The sequence below is a fragment of the Mus musculus genome, chromosome 11 (assembly GCF_000001635.26).
Source record: "Mus musculus strain C57BL/6J chromosome 11, GRCm38.p6 C57BL/6J".
NCBI lineage: Eukaryota > Metazoa > Chordata > Mammalia > Rodentia > Muridae > Mus > Mus musculus.
The window spans coordinates 48,610,236-48,628,057 of NC_000077.6; positions in this window are offsets into that span (position 1 = coordinate 48,610,236).

The window sequence follows — 17,822 nt, forward strand, 5'->3', positions numbered from 1 at the left end:
AATTTTGAGTCCTCACTTCTGCTCTGCAAGGTCTCCCTAAGACTTTCTCTTTCTAGGTTCAATCCATATTTGTCATCTACCGCAAATTTTCCCCAGCCCTGAGCCCTGCTTTTTCTACTTTGTTTCCCAGGTTCGTAAAAATGCTTTCCCTTCCTTTAGTCAACAAAATTTATGAAAGGTATTTTGTTTTAGGTTGGCTACTCTGCTGCCCCTTCTCAAGTCACTGCAAATCCCCCCCGCCCATACTGCTCCTCTGTGATCCCTAACCATGAACAGCAAGTCTCTTTCATGACATCGCTGCATGTATAAAAATGTCATCAGAAATATAAGTAAATAAAAAGCTCTATCCACAATTTTCTGAGCCAGACTCCCACTCAATCAGGCAAATGAATTTCTGTTTTACCCCACGGGAACTCTATAGATATAATTTGGCTCATTGCATTGCTACAGACATCTATCAGCAATGTGTGGTATGGAACCACTGGAGGCCAATAATAGACCTTCATTGACTCATTGAACAATAGTGTTCTGTCAACAGAACACTATTGATAAATGCTCCACTCTCTGGTCCCTTGTATGCAAACAAATTACTTTCATTCCACATATTTACAGTCTGAAGTCATTTTTTATGTTTGTTCAATTCTTTTCTCCCAAAAAGATATACAGCTTTTTTTAAAACATCAGTTTTCCCCGTGTCGTGTCATATGAGCTAAATACAGTGCCTTGTTCCCAAGAGATGTGAGACCAATATTGGTTGCATGCAGTGCTTTATGATGAGAGCAGTGAGCCAAAGACATTCCCTCCACTTAAGGGTTTTAGAGCTGCATCTACTCATGTTTCATGCCCCTATCTTAATGTTTACACAGGTAAACCATACGCATACACACAAGCACACACAAGCACATGCAAGTGTGTGCGCACACACACACACACATTCACACACCCACACACCCACATGCACACACATCCATGCATCTCAGTCAAATCTTTTCCTTTTCAGCCACTATGAGGGAAATTTGGCAGCAAGCACTAGAGGGCGATGCCCAAGAGATCACTGTAAAAACTGAGGAAGTTAACAGGCTAAGAAGATCTCAACACTTTTTCTTGGTGATGTCTAAGGCAGTTGATTTAATTCAGTTGGAATTAATGGTACTCGTTTAATACAAAAATCTGGGAAGCATGTTAAGAATTAAGTAGCCATCCCAAAAGCTGTGGATACCCAAGATACAATTCACAAACCACATGAAACTCAAGAAGAAGGAAGACCAAAGTGTGGATACTTCAATCCTTCTTAGAAGAAGGAACAAAATACCCATGGAAGGTGTTACAAAGACGAAGTGTGGAGCAGAGACTGAAGGAATGACCACCCAGAGACTTCTCCACCTGGGGATCCATCCTATATACACTCACCAAACTGAGACACTTTTGTGGATGCCAACAAGTACTTGCTGACAGAAGCCTGTTATAGCTGTCTCCTGAGAGGTTCCACCAGTGCCTTACAAATACAGAGGAGAATGCTTGAAACCTACCATTGGACTGAGCACAGGGTCCCCAATGAAGGCACTGGAGAAAGAACTGAAGGAGCTGAAGGGGTTTGCAGCCCCATAGGAGGAACAACAATATAAACTAACCAGTACCCCCAGAGCTCCTAGGGACTTAACCACCAACCAATGGTGGGACTCATGGCTCCAGCTACATATGTAGCAGAGGATGGCCTAGTCGGTCATCAATGGGAGGAGAGGCCCTTGGTCCTATGAAGGCTCTATGCCCAAGTATAGGGGAATGCCAGAGCCAGGAAGTGGGAGTGGATGGGTTGGTGAGCAGGGGGAGGGGGAATGAATAGGGGGTTTTCAGAGGGGAAGCCAGGGAAGGGGATAACATTTGAAATGGAAATAAAGAAAATATCACCGAATGGCAGAGAAGCACCTGAAAAAATGTTCAACATCCTTAATCATCAGGGAAATGCAAATCAAAACAACCCTGAGATTCCACCTCACACCAGTCAGAATGGCTAAGATCAAAAATTCAGGTGACAGCAGATGCTGGCGAGGATGTGGAGAAAGAGGAACACTCCTCCATTGTTGGTGGGATTGCAGGCTTGTACAACCACTCTGGAAATCAGTCTGGCGGTTCCTCAGAAAATTGGACATAGTACTACTGGAGGATCCAGCAATACCTCTCCTGGGCATATATCCAGAAGATGCCCCAACTGGTAAGAAGGACACATGCTCCACTATGTTCATAGCAGCCTTATTTATAATAGCCAGAAGCTGGAAAGAACCCAGATGCCCCTCAACAGAGGAATGGATACAGAAAATGTGGTACATCTACACAATGGAGTACTACTCAGCTATTAAAAAGAATGAATTTATGAAATTCCTAGGCAAATGGATGGACCTGGAGGGCATCATCCTGAGTGAGGTAACCCAATCACAAAGGAACTCTAACAATATGTACTCACTGATAAGTGGATATTATCCCAAAACCTAGGATACCCAAGATATACGATACAATTTGCTAAACACATGAAACTCAAGAAAAATGAAGACTGAAGTGTGGACACTATGCCCCTCCTTAGAAGTGGAAACAAAACACCCATGGAAGGAGTTACAGAGACAAAGTTTGGAGCTGTGACGAAAGGATGGACCATGTAGAGACTGCCATATCCAGGGATCCACCCCATAATCAGCATCCAAACGCTGACACCATTGCATACACTAGCAAGATTTTATCGAAAGGACCCAGATGTAGCTGTCTCTTGTGAGACTATGCCGGGGCCTAGCAAACACAGAAGTGGATGCTCACAGTCAGCTAATGGATGGATCACAGGGCTCCCAATGGAGGAGCTAGAGAAAGTAGCCAAGGAGCTAAAGGGATCTGCAACCCTATAGGTGCAACAACATTATGAACTAACCAGTACCCCGGAGCTCTTAACTCTAGCTGCATATGTATCAAAAGATGGCCTAGTCGGCCATCACTGGAAAGAGAGGCCCACTGGACATGCAAACTTTATATGCCGCAGTACAGGGGAATGCCAGGGCCAAAAAGTGGGAGTGGGGGGGTAATGAGGAATTTTTGGGATAGCATTGGAAATGTAATTGAGGAAAATACCTAATAAAAATATTTTTAAAAAGGCCTCTATGATTATCATGAGATGGCACTTAAGGTCACCATCTTGCTCTTCAGGTGTGTTAGGATATCCCGGGCTTGCTGTAGTAGGAGAGCCATATTGTATTGGCTTCTGTTGGTTATGTTCTTGTGCTTTTCTTTCACCATCAGGTTGTCCCTGCTGTTGGCTGGTCTTGTAGTCTTTGGGAGTAGTAAGCCTCTAGGACTGATTGTTCTAGAGAGCTGCAGGCCTCCCACAAGGCAGGCAGAGCTGTGGTGGTTGGGTTATACAGTTCAGATCCTCCATTGCAGGTGGAGATGTGGGCTGGAAGGAAGATAGAGCTCTGATAGGGAAGAGTTCATGGCTGCTTTGCTTGTTGGGGTTCTAGTGTGTGGTGTGTGTGTGTGTGTGTGTTGGGGGGGTGTTGGGGTGTGGTTGTCTCACCTGAGTGTCTCAAGTTAGAGCAGGCCTCCCAGAGGGTTAGGTGGAGCTGGGGTGGGGAGTGATGTGCTGATCCATGATTGCTCAAGGAGATGTTATCATCTGATACCTTCTTCAATTTCTTTTTTTTAAAGACTTGAAGCTTTTACCCTATAAGTATTTCACATGTTTGGTTCGTGTTTCCCCACTATATTTTATATTATTGAGGCTATTGTGAAGGTAGTTTCTCAGTAATTTCTTTCTGAGTTTATTTGTCATTTACATTTATTTTGAAGTAATAATTTTTTTGAGGTAATCTTGTATCGAGCTACTTTGCCGAAAGTTTTTATCAGCTGTAGGTGTTCCCTGTTAGAATTTTTAGGATCCCTTATGTATACGATCATACCATTTACAAGCAACAGTACTTTCAAATTTGAATCCCTTTGATCTCCTTCAGTTGTCTTATTAAATAGCTTAAACTTCAAATACAGTATTGAGTAAATATAGAGAGAGTTGAAATCCTTCCTTGTCTTGTTCCTGATTTTAGAGGAATTGTTTTGAATTTCTCTCCATTTAATTTGATGTTGGCTATAGACTTGCTGTAAATTACTTTTATTTTGCTTAGGTATGGGTCTTGTATCTCTAATTTTTCCACAACTTTTATCGTGAAGGGGTGTTGGATTTTGCCAAAGGCCTTTTCTGCATTTAATGAGATGATCATGTGGTTATTTTTGTTCTATTTTTTATATGATGAACTACATTTACTGATTTTTGTATATTGAGCCATCCCTGTATCTCTGCAATGAAGCCTACCTGATCATGGTGGATGTTCTTTTACATGTGTTCTTGGATTCAGTTTGCAAATATTTTATTGATTTTTTTTGGCTTTATGCTTATAAGGGAAATTGGTCTTGTTATTGTTGTTGTTTTTATGTGGTTTAGGCATCAAGGTAACTGTGGCCTCATAAAATGAATCGGGCAATGTTTCTTCTCTTTCTATTTTGTAGAATAGTTTGGAGAGTATTGATGTAAACTCTTCTTTGAAAGTCTGGTAGGAGTCTGCACTAACACCTTCTGGTCCTGGGCTTTGTTTTGCTTGGGAGATTCTTAGTGACTGCTTCTCTTTCTCCCAGGTATATAGGTCTATTTATATTACTTATCTGATTTTGATTTAACTTTTGTAAGTGAAATCTATTGAGAATATTGTTCTTTTTTTTAGATTTTCTAATTTGGTGAAATACAGGTTATTAAAGTATTTCCTTATGATTCTCTGAATTTCCTTGCTATCTGTTGATATGTCCCCCTTTTCGTTTCTGATTTTGTCAATTTAGACATTCTCTCTCAGCCTTTTAGTCAGTTTGGATAAGAGTTTGTCTATCTTGTTGACTTTCTCAAAGAACCAACTCTTTGTTTCATCGATTCTTTGTATTGTTTTCTTTGTTTCTGTTTTGTTGATTTCAGGCCTCAGTCTTGACTATTTATGGCCATCTATTCTTCTTAGATTTCTTTTATGTTCATAGAGTTTTCAGGTGTGCTGTTAAGTTGTTAGTATGAGATTGCTCCATTTTATTTTTAATGTAGGCATCTTAGCACCATTTTCATGGTATCCCATAAGTTTGGGTATACTGTGTGTTCATTTTCACTGAATTCTAGGAAGTCTTTAATTTTTTTTTCTTATTTCTTCCTTGACCCACTTTTCATTTAATTGAGCATTGTTAAATTTTCATGAATTTATAGACTTCCTGCTGTTTCTATTGTTGTTACTATCCAGCTTTAATCCATGGTTGTCTGTTAGAATACAAGGGGTTATTTCAATTTTCTAGTATCTATTGAGACTTGCTTTGTCACTGAGTATATCGTCATTTTTAGAGAAAGGTCTATGAGGTGCAGAGTAGAAAGTATATTCTTTGTGTTTTAGTGAAATGCTCTGTAAATATCTGTTTGGTTCATTTGGCTTATAAAGCTTGTTAGCTTCAGTATTTCTGTTTAGATTTGTCTGGATGACTGGTTTATTGTTAAGTGTGGAGTATTGAAGTTTTCCATTATCAGTGTGTCAGGGTCATTATGTGATTTAAGCTACAGTAGTGTTTCTTTTACAAACCTGGTGTCCTTGTGTTTGGGGGATAGATGTTAAGAATTGAAATGTCATCTTGGTGGATTTTTCTTTGGAGGGGTATGCAGTATCCTACCCACTCTCTTGATTAGTTTTGGTTTGAAGTCTATTTTGTTAAATATTAGAATAGTTACACCAGCTAGCTTCTTAGATCCATTTGCTTGGAAAATCTTTTTTCCAATCCTTTACCTTGAGGTAATGTCTATCCTTGATGTTGTAGTGTGTTTCTTGGATGTAGCAGAAGGATGGATCCTGTTTCCACATACATTCTGTGTGTCTTTTTGGGAAATTGAGACTATTGATATTGAAAGATACCCATGACAAATGATTGTTAATTCCTGTTATTTTGTTGTTGGTGGTGGTGGTGGTGCTGCTGCTGGTGGTGTGTGATTTTGCTGGTGTGAGATTATTTATTTCCTGGGTGTAGTTAAGCTCCATAGGTTGGAGTTTTTCTTCATGTTCCTTTGTAGGACTGGATTTGTAGATATTGTTTAAATTTGACTTTACCATAGAATATCTTATTTTCTCTATGGTGATTGAAAATTTTGCTGGGTATAGTCTGGGCTGGCATCTGTGGTCTTTAAAAGTCTGCAATATATCTGTCCTGGCCCTTTTGGCTTTTAGAATCCCTGTTGAGAAGTCAGGCGTAAATCTAATAGGTCTGTCATCATGTGTTACATTTTTTTCTACAGCTCTTAATACTCTTTCTTTGTTCTGTATATTTAGTATTTTGATTATTATGTGCCAAGGAATCTTTCTTTTCTGGTACAATCTATTTTTGTAAGCTTCTTGTACCTTGATAGGCATCTCTTTCTTTAGGTTAGGAAAAATTTCTTCTACGATTTTGTTGGAAATATTTTCTGGACCTTTGAGCTGGGAATTTTCTCTTTCCTGTATTCTTATTATTCTTAGGCTTGAACTTTTCACAGTGTCCCACATTTCTTAGATGTTTTGTGTCAGGAGCTTTTTTGATTTAGCAGTTTCTTTGATCAATGTATCTCATCATCTTTTATATTCTGTTGGTAAAGCTTGCCCCTGTACCTCCTGTTTGGATTCCTGAATCTTTCATTTCCAGAATTCCCTTAGTTTGTGCTTCACTTATTGATTCTATTTCCATCTTTAGGTTTTGAAGACTTTTCTTTGTTTCCTTCAACTGTTTGTTTGTGTTTTCTTGGATTTCTTTTGCAGATTTATTCATTTCTTCCAATTTTCTGTTTGTTTTTTTTTCCTGGATATTTTAAAGGGATTTCCTCATTGAGGACCTCTGTCATCTTCATATAGTTTCTTGTAAGGTCTTTTCTGCGCTTCAGCTATGTTGGTATATTTGGGACCTGCTATGGTAAGTTATCCAGGCTTTAGTGGGGACATATTGTCTTGGATGCTATTGATTGTGTTTTTTATGCTGGTGTCTAGACATCTGGGTTTGGGGTGATCTATGTGTTTATTTTTGGATTTGTTAGGTTGGGTAGGTATTTGGTTCCTTGATTTCTGTTTCCTCTCTGGATTTTCAGAGTGTGATTGTTGTATGTTGCCTGTTTATCTGTTCTGCTCATCTGTTGTGTTCACAGGGAGTGCCTACTAGTATTGGAGGCTACAATACTGGGGTGGGTTGGGGGAAGGAAAATTGAAGAAGAAGGTCTTTGTGGTCCCTTGGGAATGAGGTCAGATAGGAAAGGGAGATTATAACATGTTTCCTGCTACATAATTGACATGAGATTAGGGGGACTGGATCTCAGGAGCAGTAGGAGAGGTGTGTGTCCACCTTTAGCTTATTTGTTACCCTGGGAGAAGCAGCTCTTGGTTTATAGGGGTTGCTGTTAGGGTAGGGGTCTGAGATAAAGCAACAAGTTGGGGGAAGATCATGAGAAGGGGATCTGTGGGATCCACAGGAAATGATAAAAGGTGAGCAGGGGAGGCTGCCAAGTGTTTTCTGCTGCAGAGTTGCAGATGCAACTGGGAAATTGGATCTGGAGGGGAAAAAAATAGAGAAAGCGAATGAGAGAGAGGAGGTGTATGGGCAACTTATCTGGTTTTCTGGCAGGTGTGGCCTGTGGGTTAGCAAGGGGTGCATGTTGGATTTGGGGACTGGAAAAATGCAACAAGTTATCGGAGGGAGATTAGAAGGGAAGGGTCTGTGGAATCCATAAGGAATTGGAGCAAGGGGAAGGGGCCATTGTATTCTGCTGTAGAGCCAGGGATGAGACTGGGGGGGTAAGGGGGATGCATCTGGGAGAACGAAGGGAGAAGAGAAGGTCTGCAGGCAGTCTACCTAGTTTAAGTGGCAGGCAGAGCGTATGGTTTAGCAGGGGTACCTGTTGGAATTGAGGGCTAGCATATAGCAACTGAGTTGGGGGATGGAAATTAGAAGGTGATCCACAGGAGATGTGGGCAGTAGGGAAAGAAGATTGCAGCTGGTGTTCTGTTAGTGCTAGCGATGAGATGGGGGATTGGGGTTGTAGGGGAGGAGAGAGTGGTGAGGGTCTTTGTGGTGGGAAATATTAAAAAAGACTGGCAGGCTTCCTGCGCTACCGCTGGCAACTGGTGAACCACATGGCTCCAGCCGGGTGATCTCAAATCAGTTTTCTCTCTTGGCCAGAGCTCCCAAGTCCCTTCGCAGATCACTCCTGCCAGGCCCACGCAATGACTGTCCACCCCACAGTAAGCATCACAGCACCCATTTACCCAGTAGATTCAAAACTCTTAAAGCTTATAATTAATTAACCAGATTTATGTATCAATAAATTATCAATTTACAAGATGTCAATACAATAATTTCAGAATCAATTGATGATGATAAAAGCTTTATCCCAATTATTCTAACCTTATGATATCATAACTACCTGTGGCTGGTTAAAACCATGCTGGTTCATGTCTGCCTCCCACTTGGCCTTCCTTCTTCTTTCCTCTGAGGTGCTGTCTCTGCACCTCTTAACTCCGCCTCACTTTTCCCCATCCAATCACAGGCTTCCTGCTGTAATTGGACAGGAAAAATCTTGCAACAGGTCTTCTGTTAGCTTACCTTTTCCCCTGTGATTCTGTCCCTGTTATTTTTATTGTCTATACAAACAAGCCAAAGCTCAGAGATATTAAATCTACTTGCTATCATTTTGTATTCTATGGGTCAGATCCTTCATCAGAACACTGAGACAGCCAGGGCTGAAAGATCTACTTTCAAAATGATGTTTTGTTTTATTTTATTGTTTTAAAATCTATTTCTGAAATCTTGGGCTGAGTTTGCAGACTTTGTATCTGGGACACTTACACTTGACTTTTGAAGCATGGTGGTCTAAGGGTAATCAGATGACTTTCAAAGTAAATGTCTTTTTTTCCAGTCAACAAAGCCAGAAGTGAATGTTTAAGAGCTTCTTAAGACTTCTTGAGACATCATGTCTCTGCTGCCATGCTTATTGGCTGACTTGATCAGGTGCACTCTTGGACTCAACGAAGGGTGTGTATATAAGAATTTGCATGGCTCTGTATGTGGGTCATGGTGTGCATCTCTTTGTATGTTTGTTTCTGTGTGTATCTTTGTGTTTTAAACAGAGCCTTACTACTCTCTGCTCTTTCTCCTCCATGCTGATAATAGGAACTAGAGCCTCTGAAATCTGGAAAGGAGACTGCAGCTATTCTGTGTATTTAGTCTGGAGGTTGAAAAGAAAATGTTCCCAGAAAGCTCCACCCATAGGCTGTTCTTCAAATGCCATTGTCTAGAATTGTCATATGCATTTCTCTAAATTCAGTCATTGGCAAAAAGAGTAAATCAACATTGATTTTCTTAGCCTATTATTCACCTACTTAGAGTCAAGGGTTGAAATCTTTCCTTGATAGTAGGTCTCATGGCATAGGCAAATGTTTTTCTTACATGGGGGCTGTACTATAGTTAAGTCCCAAGAGATTGGATTTCTGTAGGTGACCAAGTGTGCTTGGCTAAATTCTCTGTAAGGAGAGTTTGGATTAATCAGGAAGTGTTAAAGAAAGAGGCTGATAGTCGGCCATCACTGGAAAGAGAGGCCCATTGGACTTGCAAACTTTATATGCCCCAGTACAGGGGAACGCCAGGGCCAAAAAGGGGGAGTGGGTGGGTAGGGGAGTGGGGGTAGGTGGGTATGGGGGACTTTTGGTATAGCATTGGAAATGTAAATGAGCTAAATACCTAATAAAAATGGAAAAAAAAGAAAAAAGAAAATTATCATCAAGATAAATCAAAAAAAAAAAAAAAAGAAAGAGGCTGAGGTTGGCTTTCTTTGTGTCTGTTGTCTAAAGAGCCTAGAAAGCCACTTTCCTTCTCTCTATCATTTTTGTTCTTCTCTCTTCTTGCCTCTTTTCAAAGATCCATTACCATCTTTAGTACCAAGAGCAGATGCTTTCATTCTTGGGAAATCAGGTAATGGCACAAATAACATGTTCTTAAAGCAAATGTGACAGTTTCAATAGGGATTCAGACCCCAGATGGGGTCATCAGAACCCAACTGGACAGCTACAATGCATCATTGATTTCTCATGATGAGCATGACAACCTCTGAGAACATCTCAACCCAAACTGGGTTATGAATGATTGATTACTAAGTGCTGAACAGATCACCACATGCCAGTTTTGCTACAAGCCAAAATCTCCCATCGAGCATGCACTTAGCACTGGGCTCATCCAGGGAAGATTGTTCTTCTTAGAACAAAGTCAGGGCTAGAATGCTCTTCAGAGCTCCCACTGATAGAGTCCCATAGAAGAAAATAGGATTTTCTACACTGGACTGATAAAATAAAATTTTTTAACATATCTGTATTCTTCTGTGTCTTTAATTTTTGTATGTATGTGTTTGTATGTTTTTTGTATTTACCTATATCTGTATGGAGCTACTGTATCTGTCTCTGTGTATTTGTGGTTTTGGGGTATTTTTATAATTTTTTTCTTTTCAGATAGAGTCTCATTATATAGCCTAGTCTGGTCTTGAATTCTCAATCCTCCTGCCTCACCCTCATAAGTGCTATGATTACAGATATGTCTGGCTCTGGGTGTTTTTTTCCTGAGTGTATGCCCCTCTACATCTTGTTTTTCTGAGGATATGTTTGATTTTCTGTTTCAATATATTAGCCTGCACCTTTCTGGTGGGTACCTTTTTCCTGTGTGTAGGTTTCTCAGTATGCATGTGTGTGTTCCTGTCTGTATGTGTATGTAGTGTGTATGTGTATTTGTGTGTGTGTGTGTGTATTTAGTTCAAGGGGAAGTGGTGCTCCCTCTATAACATATTAATGAACAGTGTGATGTCAGGGAGAGAGTATGGTATGGAGGTATGGAAGTTGGGGCCCCAAGATATACTAACCACTTTTGCTTATCACTCACTAGGTTATTTTCTGTGATTCATTTCAACCCTCTAGGCCTCAGTTCTCTCAGTGATAATACAACTTGCTTAACCTAGCTCTCAGGAATTTTCTGAGTGTGCAATAGTAATGTAATTTACAGTGCTTTTGAAAAAGCCAAAAGCACTATAAGAAGAAAGGCATTAAGTGGATTAACATTGGCCCTGATTCAAGAAAGACCTGTGTGCTCAAAATAGTCATGGAAAAGGGACTTTGATTCAAATCAGAATCTTTGCTTGGTAGGTCATCGAGTCTGAGCCAAGCAAGCTATGGGAGGAAGGGAGGACATCAGTCCTGTGATCCGAATCAGCAAAAGCAAGGCTCGTTCTGAATGCCAGCTCTGCTCAGTTAATGGCTACTTGGGATACTATGAGGATGAGCTATTGGAAGCCATGTCTTGGCAAAAAATGATAAGGTCACTAGGGGCAGCATCTGTGAGTGCCAGGAAGGGGCACTTATGGCATTCAGTGGCGTGCTCACCACCCCTCCTGGAGATAGAGAGAGTATGTGTGTGTATGCGTGTGTGTACACCAGAGCTCCAATCTAAAGATGGGCTGGTGTCTTAAAAATTGCCAAATTAAAATCTCCATAAGTTTTGAGACTAGTTAGAGTCTCTGTTTACACTACTTTGGTGATCTTTTCTCAGTGTGTGTGTGTGTGTGTGTGTGTGTGTGTGTGTGTGTGTATGTGTATGTGTATGTGTATGTGTATGTGCATGTGTCTACTTTTCTTCTGTTCTGGGAATACATTAGCAACCTTATGTTAGTTTACATACACATTACGGTCAAATGATGCAAAGATGCAGTCCTACTAGAACTGGGAACAGAGATGATTTAGGTTGTCATTATGGATGTGAAGGAACTTCCCTTTTCAATGGGGTTTGTCAGAATTAGAGGAGACATTTTTACTTCTTTCTCAGAGTCTGTGTTGTTAACAACTAGAATGAGAAGGCCTCAGGGATGCCCCCTTGCACCTGTTCCTTGCCATTGTCTGCTGGGTGCTTTCCTGCACTCTCTGCCCTTACTTGGAGCTCTGTAGGTCTTCCCACAGTTTCACTGTGGGAATAAATGACTCAGCATTTATTCAGTGGCCTTACTTTCTTTGCTAATGCTCCCTTAGGCAGCCTTCTGACTTGAGTATATAAATCCCTTCTCTTTTTAGCTGAATGGATAATTGGTGTCACTTTATATTGTGACCATGGACAAGCTTGTGCTTTGGTATCAGATACAATGCACTTAGATGACTGATTCTTTCAATCAGTAAACAGGAAGAGAAACACTGTGTGAGTATATTGCAAGCATCTGTTTTTCCTAATTCAAGGGACTGGAAAAAACCAGTGTTGAACATTACTTTGTAATAAAGTAGTTGATTGTATGAAATACTTCATTCCAGAATGTTTTATTTAAAGTCTACACTTTAAGCAATGGGATAAGATAGGAGCAAGGCAGACACAACATTTTATTCTCACTTGTTTTGATGGAGTGAGACAGAATTTAACACCTAACTGCTGTGGCCTCTGAACATGACAGAAGAACTAGTGTATCTGGGACTAGGAGCTCAAAGAAAGGGCAAAAAATGTTACTGGAAAGTGCTGATGCCTAAGGGATTAAGAAAGTGTTGCCAGGGCAATAAGAAGCAGGACAAAGGTGTGGAAACATTGCAGGGATAGAATGACACAGGCAAGGAACAGTCGGGTGCTCAGAGAGGCTGGATGTGAGGGGATGATATTGGGGTAGGGCCAGAGACTGCACTTCTAACTGTCTTCCAGGTGATGTTGCTCGTGATCAATGATGGGCCTTAGACAGGAAAAAGACAGGACTCAATAATGTGGTAGTAAGGTACCACTGTTAGGAGAGCAGTAGGTGGATACTGGTGAGCAAACTTGGAAAGTGGAAATGGGAGAGGAGGTGGTGGTGGGAGACAGCTATGCATGACTTGTCAACCCATTGAACACGCATTATTTGTAACCTCCTTAGCTCTGTCTCACTTGTTTATTCGATGTCCATCAATAATAATTCAATCTGTATCTGCCCCCATCACTAGAAGTAAACACCTAAGTGATGGGGCTTAGGCAATGGCATAGGATGAGCTATAGCCCAGAGCTTAAGAATCTAATCCTCAGAGTTGTCTGAGCTTGTATTTAGGTTGCCCTAACTTCCTATCTTCTGTTGGCTTAACCACTCAGTGCCTCCATTGTCACATTGGCTATAAATGAGAATATCTGCCATGCTGTTGAGAGAATTAAATGAAATGATGTAGATAAAGTGCTTAGCCTGGGTCTGACATCCATTGATTTAAAAAAATATATACACAGCACTTGCTCTACCGTGTCAGACTTTGGGGATTTGGCAATGAACAAAGTGGATTTGGTCCTGCTCTTGTGGAGAAGTTGATATATAGTTGTTGCTGTAGCTGAGTTATTCTCAGTTACAGCTTTTCACCATTGTCTCATTCATGTTGTGCATGGAGTCTGAGCATGAAATTCTAGAAGCTACTTGTTCTGGCAAGTACATTCCCTAACACCCCACTGTATAAGCTTTTGAAGATGGACGCTCTATTCTATACATTTAGTTTAATTGATTCCTCAAGCCACAGCAATACTTTCAGTTTAATTGCCCATAAAACTGAATCAAGAATACTCAAGGTCTAACATCATTTTCCAGCTCAGTAATCTATATGTGGCTAACCTGAAAACATTACATTTAATGATTTTCAAAGGCTTAGATGGGTGGATGTGTGGCTCACCATTAACTAGTGCCTACATAGGGCTCCCAATTCCTATGCAAAATACCTTGGGTTTGAGACTGTATGTTTTCAAATGAGGGAGTGAATTCTTGAAGGGAAAGATAAAAGCCGAGAAGGGAATGGCTGGGAAAAGAATTGGTGGTCTTTGGCAAGGAGGATTTGACCTTGATATGAGAGCTCCTGTGGGTTCTAAAACATTTACTGAGTGTCCAGCTGCAATGAATCAAATAAGGTGATTTATTTGGAAAGAGTTTTGCTACTGAAGTGTTTGGGAGGCTTTAGGAGATATGAGAGGTTCCTAGAGCACAAGATGCCTTGGAGGACTATGTTACGCGCACTCAACAGGCCAGGAAGAACGACGCTGCTACAGGATCCTTCTGCACACGTTTATTCAGTCCTGTTTCTTCTTGTTTATATCTCTCTTGTTTATATATCTCTTGTTTATATCTCCCCTGTTTATATCTCCCTTGTTTTTATATCTCCCCCCTAATAGTAATCCTCTCTCGAATAATAATCCTCCCTCTAACCCGGGCCTCTCACTCTTATATACTCTCAGTTCCCATCCACGCACAGCAGGCCACGCCACCTCACCAGGCACACAGCTTCAGCTAATCAGGGCAGCAGGGGCATATCTCCATCAAACTGGATTCACCTGTATCCTGGTACACCTGCGCAGCACTCAAGATGTTTGTGTCTTATATGAGGAAGTCAGGTGCAAGTCATATGACTTAGCTGCAGTCCCTGGCGCCTTTGGGACTGCCGCCACACCCGCTCCCCACAATTCCCCCTTTTTTCTTTTTTGGCAGAGAGAATGTCTGTAGATAGCCCCTCGCAACCATGCCCCTTACCTGTCTTTGGGAGACAAACAGCATTGGTTTGATCCCTGTCTTAGGTTGGTGACATGCCCAGGGAGTCTTATCACTGACTACCTCTCAATCATGCCAAGCCACTCCTGGGGAGATTGTGTTTTGCTTGCGGCAGGTGCATCAAAAGGCCAGGATGTTAATGAACCTATGGCCAGATCTTAATTGCTGCAAGCAAGCCTCATGGGTGAAGGTAGAGGTCTGATCCCCAGTGTGCAAGCATAGGGGCCCTACACAAAACCATCCCTTAGGCTCATCACCCAGAGAGGTCTTGGCCAGCTCCCGTGTCGTTTTTCCTGAGGGAAGGGAACTAGGACACTGAACCTTCATGCAATCAGACATGCCTTCCACAGGATGCCAACAGCAGCTATCCTCTGTGCAGTGCTTAGCCTCGCACCCCACGGCATAATGCAGCATAATTTCTTTTAGAGTGGCAAACCGAATCTGAGGAGATTGTCCCGCCTCCACTGCAGCAAAAGCCTACGCTACCATGGCGAAAGTGCGGGTCGCACACTCTGCACCTAACACATGTGCCAAACACAAAACACACACACACTATAACAAGCATACATCCCAGGGCTCTCATCCCCGCTCATCTTCCCTGAAGCAAGGGATAGATAGCCAGAGGGGCTATTTCTTTAAGGGAAATTCAGGGATCAAAAAGCATGGAAAAATTTGAATGTCATGTGGAGCTGGTATCGGCTTCTGGAACACCGAAAGGATCTCCCATCTTGGCTCCATTGTTTGTGCTTGTGGGAATATCCACCACATCCACAGGGGCAACTGGATCAGGACGCTCATTCTTGCAGCGTCTCACCAATCTCTCCAGCACCCAAAGAGGTTCCGTCTGGTCCTGTGGAAACACACAAACAGACCCTCTCGCCCACGTCAACACCAGATCTGGTCGATCCTCTCCAAATCTCCAGACAGAAGGTCCACCTACAGGTGGCTGCTGAGGAGGCATAGGGAGGCGGCGCAAAAGCTAATTCGCCTTCCTCCTCCACCTCGGCTCTTTTATTTCGTCCTTTCTGTCCACCTGATAACACTGTGTCTCCTTTCTTTTTCCTTTTTCTTTTTAAGCCCTTCTCCTCTTCCGACATACTTTCTTGTTGCTCTGTAAGGATTTTCTGACCTGTCTTGACTGCCTCTACACACAGTTTCAAACAGTAACAGAGTCCATATATCAGAACAAACAAGACCAAAACTATCAGACCTACCCACAAAGGGTCAATGGAAGAAAAAAGCATAACTACACAGTGAGGATCTATTGATCACTACACTGAGGTTATCATAGTTCCTTAACTTGTCCCCAAACCGGGAACCTTAACTTGTCCCAAAACCAGGAACCTTAACTTGTCCCAAAGCCTGCTTCCTGGCAACTTTATATTCGCCTCTATTTTATCCGAGGTCCTTCCCAAACTCCTGGGTTACTTTGTGCCTACTTCCTGGCAACTTTATGCTCACCTCTATTTTATCCGAGGTCCTTCCCAAAGTCCTGGGGTCGCAAGTTTCACTCACCGTGAACTTACCCTGCTGGCAACCACTGACTGCTGAAAGTTCTGAACTCGGTGGGGGAGTCGGTTCCCCGTACGGGCCACCAATTGTCGCGTCTGCTCTCGACCAGCAAGAACGATGCGACCACCAGTCCTTCTAACAGCAGTTTATTCAGCAAACTTCAGTCTTCATCTCTCTTCTTTCTCTTAAAAATATCCCCCTTTAACCCGGGGATCAATCTGGGAGACTTACCAGTACCGTTCCCCAGCTGAAGAGTTCTGAATCCACACCGGATCCTTCTCAGCAGTCTGTTTTACGGGAACACTTCATTACCACAGTTCCCCGTGATGCAGTTCTGAATCCTCCCTGTAGTAGGGGGTCTTCGCTCATGCCTGAAGATGTTTCTTGTCCCGGGTTTCGGCACCAATTGTTACGCGCACTCAACAGGCCAGGAAGAACGACGCTGCTACAGGATCCTTCTGCACACGTTTATTCAGTCCTGTTTCTTCTTGTTTATATCTCTCTTGTTTATATATCTCTTGTTTATATCTCCCCTGTTTATATCTCCCTTGTTTTTATATCTCCCCCCTAATAGTAATCCTCTCTCGAATAATAATCCTCCCTCTAACCCGGGCCTCTCACTCTTATATACTCTCAGTTCCCATCCACGCACAGCAGGCCACGCCACCTCACCAGGCACACAGCTTCAGCTAATCAGGGCAGCAGGGGCATATCTCCATCAAACTGGATTCACCTGTATCCTGGTACACCTGCGCAGCACTCAAGATGTTTGTGTCTTATATGAGGAAGTCAGGTGCAAGTCATATGACTTAGCTGCAGTCCCTGGCGCCTTTGGGACTGCCGCCACACCCGCTCCCCACAGGACTAGGTTTTGGGAAAGGCAGCAAACAAGTGGAAGTTAGGGTACTAGGAAGCAGGAACTGTGGAAAACCTCAAGGCTGTGAGACATTGGTTAGATATCTGCTATATGCAACTGATGTTCTTTCTTTCCCTGAAGCATTGGTTCCAGGCTTGAGACTCTAGTACAAGGAGGCCTGGATGGCTGTGTATAGGCCTATTTGTTGTGAGTGTGGACAGCAAGACTCTAATGGCACCTGGCATTAAGCCCCTCTGATTATGTGTGTGGTGGTTAAGTTTTCCAGAAGAAACAGATGGGAGAGTGTCCTGGGGGACAGAAGACATAGATACAGGCATCTTTAGCTTGTAAAACAAGGTGGTGACATAGTAGCTAAGAATCAGCTTTCTAACATTCATCCTTTGAGGTCCAGCTAAATGTTGCTTGCCTTTCTGGGTCTGTGCAGCAAGCTCCCCACCTAATTGTTCTCACTGCTCTTTCCTCTTCCCCCAGCTCTTGCCACACTGTACTGTGAGCATGCTCAGGAACTCACTTCCCCAATAGCCTGGAGTTTTTAGATCTACAGTATTTGCCAGTGTTACCAATGTAAAAAAAAATAGGCATTTTATTATTTTTTTTGAAAATTTTGCATAGCTCATATACAATGTATTTTGATAATATATGATCAAATATATATTTATGATCATATATGTATATATATGTATATATATATATCCTATGGGTATATATTGGCAGGCTAGCATTCTTAGCTCCTAAGGTTCACAGTTAAGCAATATTTTGATGATCTTTCCCTTTATCAGTCTATATAGCACCTCCCGGTACTACAACATCTAGTCAATATCCATC